At 38.0% G+C, this 15,179-nt stretch overlaps 1 protein-coding gene across 4 annotated transcripts in view; it reads left to right on the top strand.

Moving 5' to 3' along the window:
- Window positions 1-15,179, top strand: part of lrrc4ca (leucine rich repeat containing 4C, genome duplicate a) — a 138,693-nt gene that overhangs the window by 75,338 nt on the left and 48,176 nt on the right. For 3 of the 4 annotated variants that reach the window (XR_002427121.2, XM_036151326.1, XM_012853281.3), the window contains exon 2: window positions 352-421. The exons of the other annotated variant lie outside the window; for it this stretch is intronic. The gene's annotated coding sequence lies outside the window, so the exon portion shown is untranslated. The remainder of the gene's footprint in view (window positions 1-351; window positions 422-15,179) is intronic. 4 annotated transcript variants of the gene reach the window in all.

The raw sequence follows: 15,179 nt of genomic DNA, 5'->3' as shown, positions 1-15,179 counted from the left end.
TGTGTTTGTTGCAGTGTGTTACTTAAGGCTTTATGGATTTCAGTGTTGCCTTGTCCATGATGAATTAACTTTTCCAGCCATCAAGGAGCATTTTGTACAGTCACTCATAAAGAAAAGTGTTTCTGAAAGACACTGTATTACAAACATAAATCTAAATAGTTAAGACATCCTACTAAATACTCAACGATTAAAAAGATATTTTATACTGACTTTTTTATTAATTGTGTAAATAAATCATATTATTTTCTTCACTGTACTTTCTTATCCAAAGGGTGCATTTGTATGTATATTTGTTTTCTAAAAAAAGCTATGCTTATACCTTGTCCATTGAATTGTCTCTTGTATTTACAGGCAAGGATGTTGGACTGGAAGCTAACATGAAAATGACCTGAACTCATTGGACATGTTATTGAACTGGCAGGTATGAACTCATCTAGACAAACAGAGTTTGCTTCACATTTTTTCTGGGTAAAGGCAGTTTAGGGAAGTTTGATTTTCTGGCGAATAAATAAATAAATCTTTCATACAAAGATATGTAGAAAAATGTAAAAAGCACTGTACAAAAAAGAAAAAGAAACTGGCAGACTAAAATTTATCAACCACAAGTTTACTTGTCTTCTGTAATGCAGATGAATGGATTTTGGATCAACCCCTGCGTTTATGAAGAAGATGTAGTGAGAAATAAAAATAGGGCCAAATGAGTGATCAAACCTATTTAAAAAATGTATTTTAATTTTTTTGATTTATTTATTTTTAAGCTATTAGTATTGTTTTAATAAGGTGATATTTGTAGAATGGCACTAAACACTGGAAAAAAGAAGATATAGTGAGAAATAAAAATAGGGCCAAATGAGTCATCAAACTTATTTAAAAAGGTATTTTAATATTTTTGATTTATTTATTTTTAAGCTATTAGTATTGTTTTAATAAGGTGATATTTGTAGAATGGCACTAAACACTGGAAAAAACTAAAGGCTTATTTATTTTGTCATTTTTTTGTTTGGCAAATTAATTTGCTTTGTAAAGATTGTGTATTTAATATTCCTATTAGCTTAATCCATAAAGACAGAACAATTTGCTGAACTGTTTTGAGCACACCTAAATTTAGTTGACGGCCTGTTTGGGAAAATAATCATCCAGGCTATTAGGGACATTAAACCGGAACAATAGTTGCACTAAAGGATGCACCAGGTCCTTTAAAGCAGCATCGCTTTCTTGAGCAGCTTTACGACCATGTAGAGCAATCACTGAAGATAATGACTCTAACTAGAAGGTTTACTTCCCAATCACTACCCCATAATGGGCAACACATATTTTGTTACCAACAAATAAAGACTTGTTTTATTGCTGTATTTTGTACATCCATCTATATACCATTTAATTTCCGTATTTCTGGCTCTGATTTTAAACATTCTTATAATGCAAATAACATGTTGGTGTGCTGGCTTTTGGCCCATCTGTGAAGAATTAATGCTCGACGTTTGCATTAAAGAAGAAAAATTGCACCATGAAAGACTGCATTGAAAGTAGAGACAGTTGTTGATATTAGCAACATAACTTTCTGAGAAGGGTTGCACAGTGTGTGTGTGTGTGTGTGTGTGTGTGTGTGTGTGTGTGTGTGTGTGTGTGTGTGTGTGTGTGTGTGTGTGTGTGTGTGTGTGTGTGTGTGTGTGTGTGAAAGAGAGATCTGTCAGTTGGGCCCCAACAAAGTTTTCTATTAGTTGTTTGCATGTTGAGTCAATGGGAATGAGCACCACCCTGTGGTATATAGCTCTATAAAAAGAGTGAGGTTATTATTATTTATTTATTTTATTAATTTTTTTTGAGGAGTCTGGACTGGACTTTGTGTGTCAAAGTAAAATTGAATATATAAGTATTTCCTTAAATGGATTATGCTACACTGAAAACAGATTATTTAGAGCACAATATTAGACTTTTGACCACCTTTGATTGAACGGTCAAAAGTTTTTCAAAAAATATTTGCAGAGAGTTTTTCGGATAGAGATATATGTTCCACAGCAACTGTGCATAAAGTTATAACAAACATTGGTAAATTGCACTGTTAGTGCCAACATGATTTAAATGATTTTGCTCTTATTCCTCTATGTGAATTGATCCTGGGTTCTTTCAAAATGAGATTTCCCACTTTTACATAGTCTTCTGATAACTCATAAATACTTCATTAGAAATAACTTCATGAATGAATTACCCTTATCCTTTTATCAGCACTGATGTAACAATACTGCATTGTTTCATCCACCCAAACCATTTTAATGTTATAAGGTAAGAGTTGCTGGGGGAACATTTTACCCTTATAAAATAAAGACTAATGCTCAAAAGCTGGGCAGTACAAAGTCAAAGTGTAAGAGGAACTTCTTCAAAATACATTAATACATACAACTTGCATTTCTAATCAACTCAGCAATTCTACTAAATTGTGTGATTTAATATTCCAAAATTGCTCATGTTGACATATGGCTCTGAGCCCAATCCTTCAAAAATACATCTGGATTCATGAACAGATCTTACACATATCCAGTTCGCATTGCCACACTGCAATAGGGGACAGAACGTACATGGAAAGTAGTCAGTGTGAAGTTACCTTATAACTCCAAGAGCCACTGGACAAAAATTTTTGAAGGCATCTTTGGTCCAGCTCATCTGATCCAAATGAATGGCCTGTGTCACTTGGTAACACACTAACGAGGTGATTCACCAATGTTATGCTGGTGTGTTGGAGCTGGAATGCATGTAAAAACTGACGGATGAAACCTTAAGCTGGGGACACACTATACAACTTAGACATTCTTCAGATTTTGAAAACACAAGGAGTTATACTTCACGACTGTAAGCCTTAGAATCACACACTTAACAGCTATGCGTGCTGAGCTTTTACAGACTGCATGGTTTTTTGAACCAACAACAGCCAACTGAAAGCATTAATCTTTTAATTTTAGGATAAACAAACATACTAGTTGGTGATATCATACGATTTTCTCAGAATCTGGGCTGACTGTTACTTTTCCTCTGCTCCATGAAAATGGGAGAGACATTTAAAATATTTTCAGTTGAACACACAAGTGAATTTTTTGAATGAAAGTTTGATTTTGATGGTGTTGACTTTGCTTTCTCAACCAATGTTGAAAGTTAGTGTTAGTAGGTTAGTGGGATTTGTAATTGCTTAAAGTTTGCTTTATTCTCAAAATCTAGCTGTCTCTATCTAAAGAGACAAAAATATCTAAAATATCTGTACTGGACTGCAAGAACAAAATGTTAATATTATGATACATAACTTGATTCTGTTTGACAAACTTTTTTGGCAGAAATATAAATTATTTCAATTATGTCCAAACTAAACCACTTTATTAAATAAGACAAGACATGTTTATTTATAAAGCATTCTTTAGTAACAAGAATATCCAAAGTGCTGTACATAAACAGAAAAACATTACAGAACATAAGGAAAAGAAAACATTAACAAACTTCAACACTAGACTTCTTTAGTTTAATTGTAAATAACAAGCTTCAACACTAAAATCCAAAGCTTAATTATTTCTATTCATACATTAGCAAACTTCAGCACTAGACTTATTTAGTTTCTTTGTAAGTAACAAACTTCAACACTAACATTCTTTTGTTTCATTGTAATAAAAATAAACTAAGTAAATGCTTGGCAGTCTCTGATCTAAAATAATTCTGTCCATCTTTTCTGAAAGCTACAACTAAAAATAGAAAGCAAGCAGGGACCGTATTTTTCAGACCATAAGGTGAACCGGATTATAAGACACACAGTGAATTAATACATCTATGTGTGTCTTTGTCCACATCTAAGGTACACCGGATTATAAAGTGCACTAGATATTCTTCCCAAGTGTGTAATATCACTCTGCCCCTTCACCTGCACAGCTCTCTGTTTCTGTCAGGAGAACAGAGTAGTTGGACTACACTACTCTGTTTCTACCATAAGGCCAAAATAAACATAACTTTTATATTGAATTAACTTACTAGGTTTATTGTTGCTAACATGTACTCTGGGCGCAGGCTGCCTATAGGCTCCCACAAACTCAGGCGTACTGTGTGCATACTGTGAGCTTAGCAGACTCCGTGCTGACTCTCCATGGATGTTTTACCCGTCATAGTTGAGCGTACAATTGCCTACATTTCTTGAGGGAAATTCCTACAATTCCCACGCTTTCTGCCAGTGGGACAAAGTGGCTGAACAGATGGTAAAATGTGTGATTACCTAGTTGAGCACTTAAAGCCGTTTCTTTTCCAGCAGGCTCCCACCTGTCAGTGAGAACAGAGAGGAACTGTTATGCCATGGGTCCTTGCGACCACCTGCTTGGAGAAGCTCAGTGTATCAAAGTCAGTTTCACATTTATAACAGTTTGATGTAAAGCCTTCTTACTTTACATGAATGCACTTCTAGTTTTGACACCACATTCAAGCAGTCTAGACAGCTTAGGGGTTCAATGAGGTAGTGACACAATGTACCATAATGCTCCAAATATCCATTGACTGGAGCGGCTTTCTTGCTTACCAAAGTCGTACTTACACATTTTTATTGATTTTTGAGCACATTGTACCACATAAAATCGGTCAGTAAGCACAATGGTATTCATACATAAGGTACACCGGATTATATGGCACACTAAATTTTTTAGATAATTTAAGGATTTTATGTGCGTCCGAAAAATATGGTAGTCTCTAATCTAAAATGGTTTTGTCCAACTTTTCTGAAAGCTACAACTAAAAATAGAAAGCAAGCAGAATAACAGAGGAGCAGAAGAAACTGCCACGTCTCGAGATTACGAGAAGACTCTGTCCACATTTGGCAAAAAAATTAATCAAAATATTTGTCTTACTGTGATAGAGGACCCGTTGGGGCTGTTGCCCTTACACACTTCCAGACTCTGTATCAATTTTTAAGGCTCGCTCACACAGCAAGATTATACATTTGTTGACTGAATTTCAAAGCGTGAGAGACACCACATATAACGATAAAAAATCGTATATATAACACCTTTGCCCATACAGTGTGTGGTGCCCAGTCAAACAGCAAGCACAACTCATCACACACCAAAATATTTCACTCAGGAACACTCAGATGTCTGATGGTAAATAAACGTGGATGACGAAGAAGAAGAATGCTGATAGTTGTGTATTAATTTTAACAGAGGAAATACATAAAAAATGCATTGGTTAAAGGAGTGGAGACAGCGTCAACCTGGGCTCTTCATTTGCAGTGATATACAGATGACTTGTTTGTTGTTGGGTTTTTTTTCTCTTGATTTCCCTCACCTACCTTTCTGATTGGCTACTTGTCACATTCAGCAGGCGGTGTGCTCGCTTTTCATCAGGGAACACCCCACACGCTAGGCATATTGGAATGACATAGGCATTCCAACATGTTGAATATCCCCGATTTAAGGTCGGAGTTGTCCTGATGTCCTTCCAAGTTCTTTCGACCAGATCTCTCTTAACACACATGGCAGAAATCTCTTAAAATTATCTTAAGAACCCCCCTGATAATTGGGGCAAGTCGGAAGAGGAAGATTGGGGCACAAAACGGGCTCAATATCCTGCCGTATGAACCAGGCTTTATACTAACAAATCTTTTGGGCCAACTCACCCTGATGACTGACTTCAAATTCTTCAGTCTGATGCAGACTTTTTATCACAGGTAATGTCTGGCCAAAACATCAAATACTTTACCCCCTGCTTAACACTTTAAGAGACTGTGCAAACACCCATCAAAAACATGCACAAATTAGTCAAAGAAAGGACTGTAATCAGCAATGGTTTTGTTCAATTTTACAATTTGATACAAATTAACATTTTTTGTAGATGGGAAGAAAACTTTGTCACTTTAAGTGAGCTAAAAGTTGGGAAAATAAGTAAAAAAAATAACCCTGCAGCTTTAGTCACATATTATTTAAACCTGAAGGGCACATTCTGTTTTTAGTGTGACAGGCAAAATGCATGGAAATCTTCAGTCTCCTGATAAAAACATTCTAAAACGAGACGTAACATGTGCTTGACTCGTAACTCTAACTGAAACTGAAAAAGTCTTACAATTTGCAATACTACATTTAAAATAAAGAAATGTCCTCCCAATAAAAAGTCTTTAAGTCAATTAAGATAACAACTGACTTGACTACTTCCATTAGGCAGTTCCTTCAAATTGATCAATTAGTTAATGACAATGTTACTTGATTAAAAAGATTATGAACAGGGCAAAATCTATTTGCTTCATTTGTTTTATATAACAAAGAAATATTGCACAAAATAGGAATGGCATGCCTGATAGACAGGGAGAGGCATTTAATTTTTATATCTGTCTTTACCACAAATATATATTTTTTTGTTTTTACAAATACAGAAGTAAACCAGACACCAGGCATTTGGTCGTTCTGAAACTTAGTTGGTTCCTTGTGAGGCTTTTAAAACTCACATATTAAAGACATGTCTGTCAGACCTTTTTAAAAGCTAAATGCCATTCAGCTTATTTGATATGACCTGCATGAATGGTTGCTTTTGTGAATCACTAACTTCAAAGCTTCTTTTCATGTGGTATTACTAACATTTTATCTATCCCTATTTTCTATCCATCCCAGTGGCACAGGTGATAGGATACCCTCATAGAAATTGATATCAAAGTGCTGCAGTGAAATCAACTGGCCTGTTTTTATCTCTTTAAAATGTTTTCCTTTGTAAAATGTGCTAAAACATATTTTTTTGTGATGTGTGAATTAAGAAAGCATGGATTGTTAATTATTGAAAATTACTGTAAGAATAGATCAAACATACCTTCTCTAGGCAGAACAGTGAAAACAGGTCTGACATCTGTCATTTGAAGATTAAATGATGTGAAATAATATTTTCTTTTGTTTTAGTACTAGTTGTTTTGTTTTTGTTCTTTTGTTATGTTTAGTATAGAGATCAAGATTTATAAATTCTGAACCCTGATCTAGATAAGAAATGAACTAAAAACAATGAATTAAATCCCCTTAAACACAGGTTATTTTACTATTAAAGAGCTCAAATTTATATACCTAGCAACTTTTTAGGTTAAAGGAGCAATAAGCGATATTTCACCACTAGGTGGTGCTTGAGCACTGTCTGTAGACCAAAACAACATGTGTGACAAGCTAAGAGTCCAGCCCCTCTCTTCTCTTCTCAACGTTGCCTCCTAAAAAATTATTTGCAGAGAGTTGTTCGGATAGAGAAATATGTTCCACAGCAACTGTGCATAAAGATATGACATTGTTAAATTACAGTGTTCGTGCCAACATGATTTACATGATTTTGCTCTTATTCCTCTATGTGAATTGATCCTGGGTTCTTTCAAAATGAGATTTCCTACTTTTACGTAGTCTTCTGATGAATCATAAGTACTTTGTAATAAATAACTTCATGAATGAATTATTCTTATCCTTTTATCAACACTGATCATGTGTTGGCGCGCATGTGGCGCGACCCATATACAGAGGCCTTAGTCGTCGACCCGGGTTCGAATCTGACCCGCGGTCCTTTGCCGAATGTCTCTCCCCCTCTTCCACCCCCTTTCCTGTCAGCCTACTTTCAAAAAAAGTGAGCCACTAGAGTCGCAAAAACGAAAAAAATAACACTGATCATGTGTAGACCTCTATTGGTTAAGAACTATTAACATACAGTGCAAATTCACTAAAACAAATAGAAATTATTGCAATCTCTAAGATAGTTGTTTTACTTGAAAAGCATTGTGGTAGAGTTGTTTTTTTTCTTTTTGCTAGGTGAAGATAACATTTTAGCAAATAGTAAAAAAAAATATTATACTGTACCTTCTAGTCAGTCTCCACAGATTATTTTCTGCTTTCTTAAATGTACTGTTATTTACTATTATCCTGAATAATTTTCTTCTTTGTCATAAGTAGAAATCAAATATGCAGCTTAAGCGAAAATTCAGACTGAAGAAACTCTATTGCCTACCTCCATCAATCAGGGACTCATCCGCCTCCGACACAAGCCAATCAGCTTTGAACTGCTCCTCCTCGAAGCCAATCAGCATCCTGGGTTCATCTTAAAAAGAACTCCACATCCTCGTCTCGGCCTTCTCCTCAGCGAGCAAGCGGTGGCTGCGCCGTGTCCGGTTTGGACTCTGTTGACCGGTTTCAACCCACCTCCATCCCCTTCTCCACCATCGTAGCAAGCTTCGCCTGGCTTTCCTACGGTCCTCCTTCAACCTCGTCCCTATTAGATTGTAATTCCTCCTTGACTCTTATGGAATTCCCAGTCACTCCTTAAAACGGTCCGGCAGAAGACCGCCATGCTGAGCCTGGTTCTGCCAGAGGTTTCTTCCCAAAGGGGAGTTTTTCCTCTCCACAGTCGCTTCATGCTTGCTCATCATGGACAGTTCATGCAAACCTGTGTTTATCAAGTTGGACATCAAGCTCAAACAATTCAGCATATGGACTGAACAAGCTTTATGTATCTCCACTACACCACCAGTTTCAGACCTGGGGGGAAATATCCCTATTCTCATACGCCTGCTTATGCATATTGAAGTATAATTCAGCGTGAATTTTTCCTGTCGAGGTCTGAGCGCCAAACTCTTAAAATATTGTATCAATAAAATTCTTCTAATTGCCTTTTCTTTCTGTGTGAGTTTTTCAGATTGAAATGCTTTATACTAATGAATAAGTTTTGAAGATAGCATGAATCTGTCAGGTTCATGTATTACTCCACGTTTGCTTTTTTCCCCTAAAGTGCATGGTTGTTTTTCACAGGGAATGTATCCCACTTTTCTGTGTAAGTCCACTTGCCGTTTGACCTCTGCATAACTCAAAAATAGTTAAAAGTGATACATGCCAACCTTGACCTCAAACAGACACCAGAGTGACAGCAGCATTACTGACAGACTCCTGCCCTGACATCCTTGAAGAGTAGTTAGCAGCCATTTTCTGCCTACAGCTGCTCTAAAATGTTCACATGGGGAAGATTGATTTTATCAATAGCTCTTGTCACCTACTAGCTCTCACTGCCAGCTGACTGCTCACTGTGAATCAAGCAAAATGTCATATATACAGCTTGGGGAAATTTGCACATGGCAAATGCACACACTCCTGATTCAGCTGAAGACATTTGAACATATATATATATATATATATATATATATATATATATATATATATATAAATAATACGAATCAGAATAATCCAGTGAATCCTTGTTCACTGCAGATCTGATTCCAAAAAGCATGGAATGGAGTTAAAAACATTTGGCATGTGTTTTAATCCATTCACAATGCAAAGCCCAGGTTGACCCGAACCTTATTTTGAGTAAATAATATTCTAAAGACTGATTTGCTCAGTAAAATGATTACCTTAGGATCGCTTGCCTTTGTTTATGTGATTCTACCTCCGGACGGTAGAGGTCGCTGTAGCGATCGGTCGCTAAATCGGGTAAAGTCTAAAGTTATCAAAATTGCCTTTAAAACCGACATTAATATTCGGTGTTATTGCGGGAATAAGGCTCATAGCCCCATCAAAGGATGGCCGAGCAGCACGGTTAAGCTTTACGCTTTAAAACAAACTCCTTTTTTAAATGTCTGGAACCAGATGTGAGCAGGAGCTAATAATATTTTTGCTAGCAGGCATTCGGCGCTAACAAATAAAAGCTTTAGCTTTAATTTTAGTCATAATGAGTGGGCTGGATAACGTAAACAATGTCCCATCAATGTATGAAACCCTTCTGGAGATAACCTTTTGTTATAACCATAAAAACACACTCAAATGATATTAGCAATACCATGAAGTGAAGGCTAGTGTGAGCTACCTCGGTTAGACCTTTGTTCTAAAGGCACCATGTGCACAACGATTTACAAGACATTTCCCAATAAACCTTTTCAACTTTCCCTTTTGGTTTATCTGCCCAAACCTGTCGGTGCCTCATGTGAATCCAGTCCAATTTGGTCATCTGAGAAGGCAGTACTGGAAAGCAGGAAAGTTGTTGGTTTGTCTTGGGAGCGGGCAAGCGTTTAGCTCTGCAGCACCATGTGCTCGAGCAGCTTGGGGTTCTGCGGCCTAGCAGAAACACGCATGTGTGGTCGGGATTGCTTGGAGGCCTCGACTGATGTCCATTTAATAGTCGGATCGCTCAGCTTGTCTGGTGAGGGAAGGCATCCACCGTCTTGCGTCTGCTTTACTGCAACAGCTGACAAAAATTAACAAAGCTGTTTCGGCATCCCTTACTTTGCGGCTGGTTTGCGCAGAAGTCAGAATGAAGCTTAGCTCTGTCCCAGCAGTTCCTCTGATGCCAGAGAGGTCCTCCATTGAAGCAGGCAGACGAGTTTAGCAGACCATGGGTCAAGCATGGCTGGTCCAGGCACCTTTCTTCAGATGCTGGCTTGTGTATCGGTCAGGCCCGTGCAGGGCCCATGGCCCAAGCAGCTCTTTCCTGGTCTTAACAGAAGGAGGTGGTCTGAGCAGCTTGTCAGGAGAAAGTCTGAATAAGTCTGTGGTCAGGAGTCCTCTGACCCTTTTATCTGTGGGGGTGTCTACAGCTGGCATCTTGCTCAGAGAGAGAGGGGCCATCCCCGCTGGCTCTCTCTCCTCTGTGGCTGTGTGAGTCTCATGTCTAAAATGCATTTTGGATCCCTTCCCCCATCGTACATGTTAAAATTAACACAATTCAGCCATGGTGTGATGGCACTACAGTGGCAAATGCCAAACATCCTGCAGGGTGTTGGGCTGTAAGCATAACCCCCACCTATGGACGTCGGGCCCTCATCACACTCTCATGGAGTCTGTTTCTGATCGTTTGAGCAGACACATGCACATTTGTGGCCTGCTATATCCTCTATGTCTCTTGATGTACTGGCCTGTCTCCTTGTAGTGCCTCCATGCTCACGACACTACGCTGACAGACACAGCAAACCTTCTTCCCACAGCTCACATTGATGTGCCATCCTGGATAAGCTGCACTACCTGAGCAACTTGTTTGGGTTGTAGACTCCATCTCATGCTACAACTAGAGTGAAAGCACTGCCAGCATTCAAAAATGACCAAAACATCAGCCGGAAAGCATTGGAACTGCAAAGTGATCTGTGGTCACCACCTGCAGAACCACTCTATTGGAGCTGTCTTGCTAATTGCCAATAGTTTCCACCTGTTGTCTATTCCATTTGCACAACAGTAGGTGAAATTGATTGTCAGTCATTGTTTCTTCTTAAGTGAACAGTTTGATTTCACAGAAGTGTGATTGAGTTGGAGTTATGTTATGTTGTTTAAGTGTTGCCTTTATTTTTTGAGCAGTGCATATATATGCGAGCATTATACTTTTCTCATTAACAATATTGTGTGTACATTTCCATTTCTATTTAAGATTGTCTGAAAATGTACACATCATTACTTGAATCCCTATGTATTTACTGTGTGCATACATGGAGATTCACACATTAAGTACCTGAATCCACATGAAATTTCAAGACTAACATCTTAAACCCTATATGCTATTTGACAATGCTATCGAAAAAGGTTGAGTGAAGTTACTTCAGTCCGCTCATGGAGGAAAGTATCGCTGTAGAGGTCAACCTTTGATTATAGGGATGCCAGTTTCACTACCACTGTGTAAAAGTAATCTAGACCTGCATTGTAAACAAAAATCCCCTGAAGTTATGACATGTTAGTCTACTCATACAGTAGTCACACACACACACACACACACACACACACTATTGTCTAGAGCCCCCAGGAAGTAATAGCTGTGCTGAAGCTAGCTACAGTATAGTCATAATTGGTACTGATGTCATACATGATACTGTATGACAACACAGCCAAGCCTTTGTTTGTAGATCAGAGAATTTGCAAATCAAACTACAAAAAGCTAAGCAATAGAGTTCGGCTATGGAATAGATTTGAGGAGCCACATAAAAGAGTAGCCACAATTACTGTATTCGAAACTTTGTCTATAATAACAAAAGTATTCATTTTAGTGATAAACTGATCAGATATTATTTTTTAGAATAGATTAGAAATACCTTTATTATCCCACAGTGGGGAAATTTGGGCGTGACAGTGGCAAAAAGAAGCAGACAGAAGATGCCAGACTTGCACATAAGATTAATTATTATGAAAAATTATACATTTAAAATTAAGCTATACAGCAGCAGAGACCTATCAGAAGGGTAAAAATAATTTATGATTATTAGACAATATGGTAAATTCAGAAAGAAGTTCAAATGTTAAAGTTAAAAAGAAAGAATATAGAATGTAGTTATAGAATGATGCAAAAACTTGCACTGAATGCTAAGAAGTGAGACAATAGACATTAGCCTATGAGGGAGTATAAATAATTATTTATCAGATCAAGAACCCATGGAACAAGAAGCATGTTTGTAACCCCTTATTGAATCTGTTACAAGCAGCAGAGGTTCTAAAGTCTAATAGCAGCTGGGAGGAAGGACCTGCGGAAGTGCCCCTTTGAGCATCTAGGACACAGCCATCTGTCACTAAAAGAGCTCTCCAGCTCTGCAACAGCTCGATGCATGATGTGGGAAACATTGTACATCAATGTTGTTATTTTTTTACTGTTCATTTGTCTCCCACCACCTGCACTGAGTCCAGGGGGCATCTCAAGACAGACGGCCCTCTTAATGAGTTTATCCAGCTGCATCCTCTCAGCTACAGATAAGCTACTGCTCCAACAAACCACACAATAGAAGATAGCTTATGCCACCAGAGTTAAAGAAGGACTTTACTACTCAGCCTCCTCAGCAGGTAGACTTTGCTCTGACCCTCCCTTTAAAGAGCGTCATTGTTGTGATTCCAGTCTAGTTTATTGTTCAGGTGAACACCCAGGTACTTATAAGGGTCCACTAGAATCTCAGAATCAGTTATCTGGATGTGTTTCTGCAGAAGACCATCACCTGCTCCTTGGTTTTCCCTGCATGTAGTATGAGATTGTTCTGCTGTCACCAATCTACAAAGCTCTGTATCCACTGGCTGAATTTCTGAAGGTGGCAACCTGGAGAGCTGATAGAGAAATCTGCAGTGTAGAGGGTGAACAGAAACGGTGTCAGTGCAGTTCCCTGCAGTACTCCTATACTGCAGACCAGCATGTGAGAGACGCACCCCCTTGTCCTCACATACTGCTGAAAACCAGTGAGGTACTCCAGTATCCAGTGGGACAAGTAGTTGTCCGCACTTGACAGCTCCAGCTTGTCCTTCAGAAGTTGTGGTTGGATGGTGTTGAAAGTACTGGAAAAATCAGAGAACATGATCCTCACAGTTGTTCCAGGTTTCTCCATTTGGGTCAGAGCTCAGTGTAGCAGGTAGATGATGGCATCATCGACCCTGATGTCAGGCTGCTAGACAAATTACAGTAGATCCAATCCGCAGGTGGTTGAGGATCAGCCGGTTAGTGCTACCAGCCTGTAGGCATTTGGATGTGCACTCGTAGGCAAGACAAGGCAAGGCAAATTTATTTTTTATAGCGCATTTCAGTTCAAGGACAACGTAAAGTGCTTTACATGATTAAAACATTGGAAAATAAAAACTGAATAAAAGCAAGTTGGGATAAAATGTAGAAAAACAAAAAAATAAATATGGCAAAATGGAAACTAAAAGCAATTATTAATGATTTTAAAAACAGTTGGACTACAAACTTAAACTAATGTTTCAGTAAAAAGTTTAACTAAAACAGTCAAAGGCAACCCTTAACAAATGTGTTTTTAATCTTGATTTAAAAGAACACAGTACTTTTACAATTTTCTGGATGTTTGTTCCAGATAAGTGGATCATAGGAACTGAATCCTGCTTCTCCATGTTTGGTTCTGGTTCTAGGTAGGCAGAGTAGGCTTGAGCCACAAGACCTTCTGGAGGGTTGATTGACCCTGATAACAAGTCTATGATGTATTTAGGTGCTAAGCCATTCAGTGATTTATAGACATAAATCATTTTTCTGACACCCTAAAATAAAAAATCGTGGCTCAATGGGTAGAGTAGTCATCTTGCAACTGGGTGGTTGTGGGTTCATTTACAGCTTCCCCCTGTCACATGTTGATGTTCCCTTGGGCAAGGCACCTCACCCCAAGTTACAAGTTTGCCTACCTTTGTGCGCATTGGTGTATTTGAATGAATGTTGCTATATGTAAAGTGCTTTGAGTGGTCAGTATTATTGGAAAAGTGCTATATAAGTTCAGTCCATTTACCTTATGTGCAGTCAAAACCAAGATACTAATTCCAAATCTATCTTAACCCATTTAGTCAATACATGTTCTTCTGCTTTGGGGAAGCTCAATTCTTTGTCTGTGGTTTGTATTATACAGTCAAAACCACTTTACAGTCACTTGTCTTTAAAGTGTGCCCCTCACATGCTTCACTGGTTCTCCCTAGCTGTAGCTGATGAGGAAAGCAGCTTTCAAGGCATGTCTCACAAGGCAAGAGGAAACAAGCATATCTGTGAGAGGAGGAACATTAACCTAGATGTATAGGTCATGCAAGGGTAGACATGCAGAGGAAAGACTCATCCACCAGCTGCATTTACCAATATGTATAAAAATCAGCTAAAAGATGTGCAGTAATAACATGCTTCATGACAATAAACTGTAGAGGTTTAAGTTTAGAGTTTACACTGCAGAGTTCACTCTGTGTGTTAGTATTGAAAAATGCTTTATAATGCTTTATAAATAAACTTATATTGCGTACAGTACATGCCAGTCAGTGACATCTGAAAATATTGTGAAGTACTTGTAATGATATAACATTGTGTGTTGTCACACCTAATACAGGAGAACTGTTTGAGATGTGATGAAAATAAACAAAAATAAACATGTGACAAAAATAAACAAAAATAAACATTGAGGATATTGTCAGTTCAGCTGGTTTTATTTTACCATTATCTGAGGCCATGAGAATATCATTGGTGACCTTCACCAGAGCTGTTTCAGTGCTATGATGAGCTCTGAAGCCTGACTGAAACTCCTCAAGTAGGTCATTACTTTGTAAATGTTCACATATATGATGAGCCACTACTTTTTCAAGAAGTTTAGATAGGAAAGAAGATTAGATATAGGTCTGTAATTTATTAACTCATACTGATCAAGAGAAGGTTTCTTAAGTAAGGGTTTACTAACAGCTACTTTAAAAGCCTGGGGTACATATCCAGTTAGGTTTAGAACGACATAGAACCACATTATC

Source organism: Fundulus heteroclitus, chromosome 2, assembly GCF_011125445.2.
Source record: "Fundulus heteroclitus isolate FHET01 chromosome 2, MU-UCD_Fhet_4.1, whole genome shotgun sequence".
Taxonomy (NCBI): domain Eukaryota; kingdom Metazoa; phylum Chordata; class Actinopteri; order Cyprinodontiformes; family Fundulidae; genus Fundulus; species Fundulus heteroclitus.
Note: the sequence above shows the minus strand (reverse complement) of the source record. Positions and strands in the feature narration are given on the sequence as shown.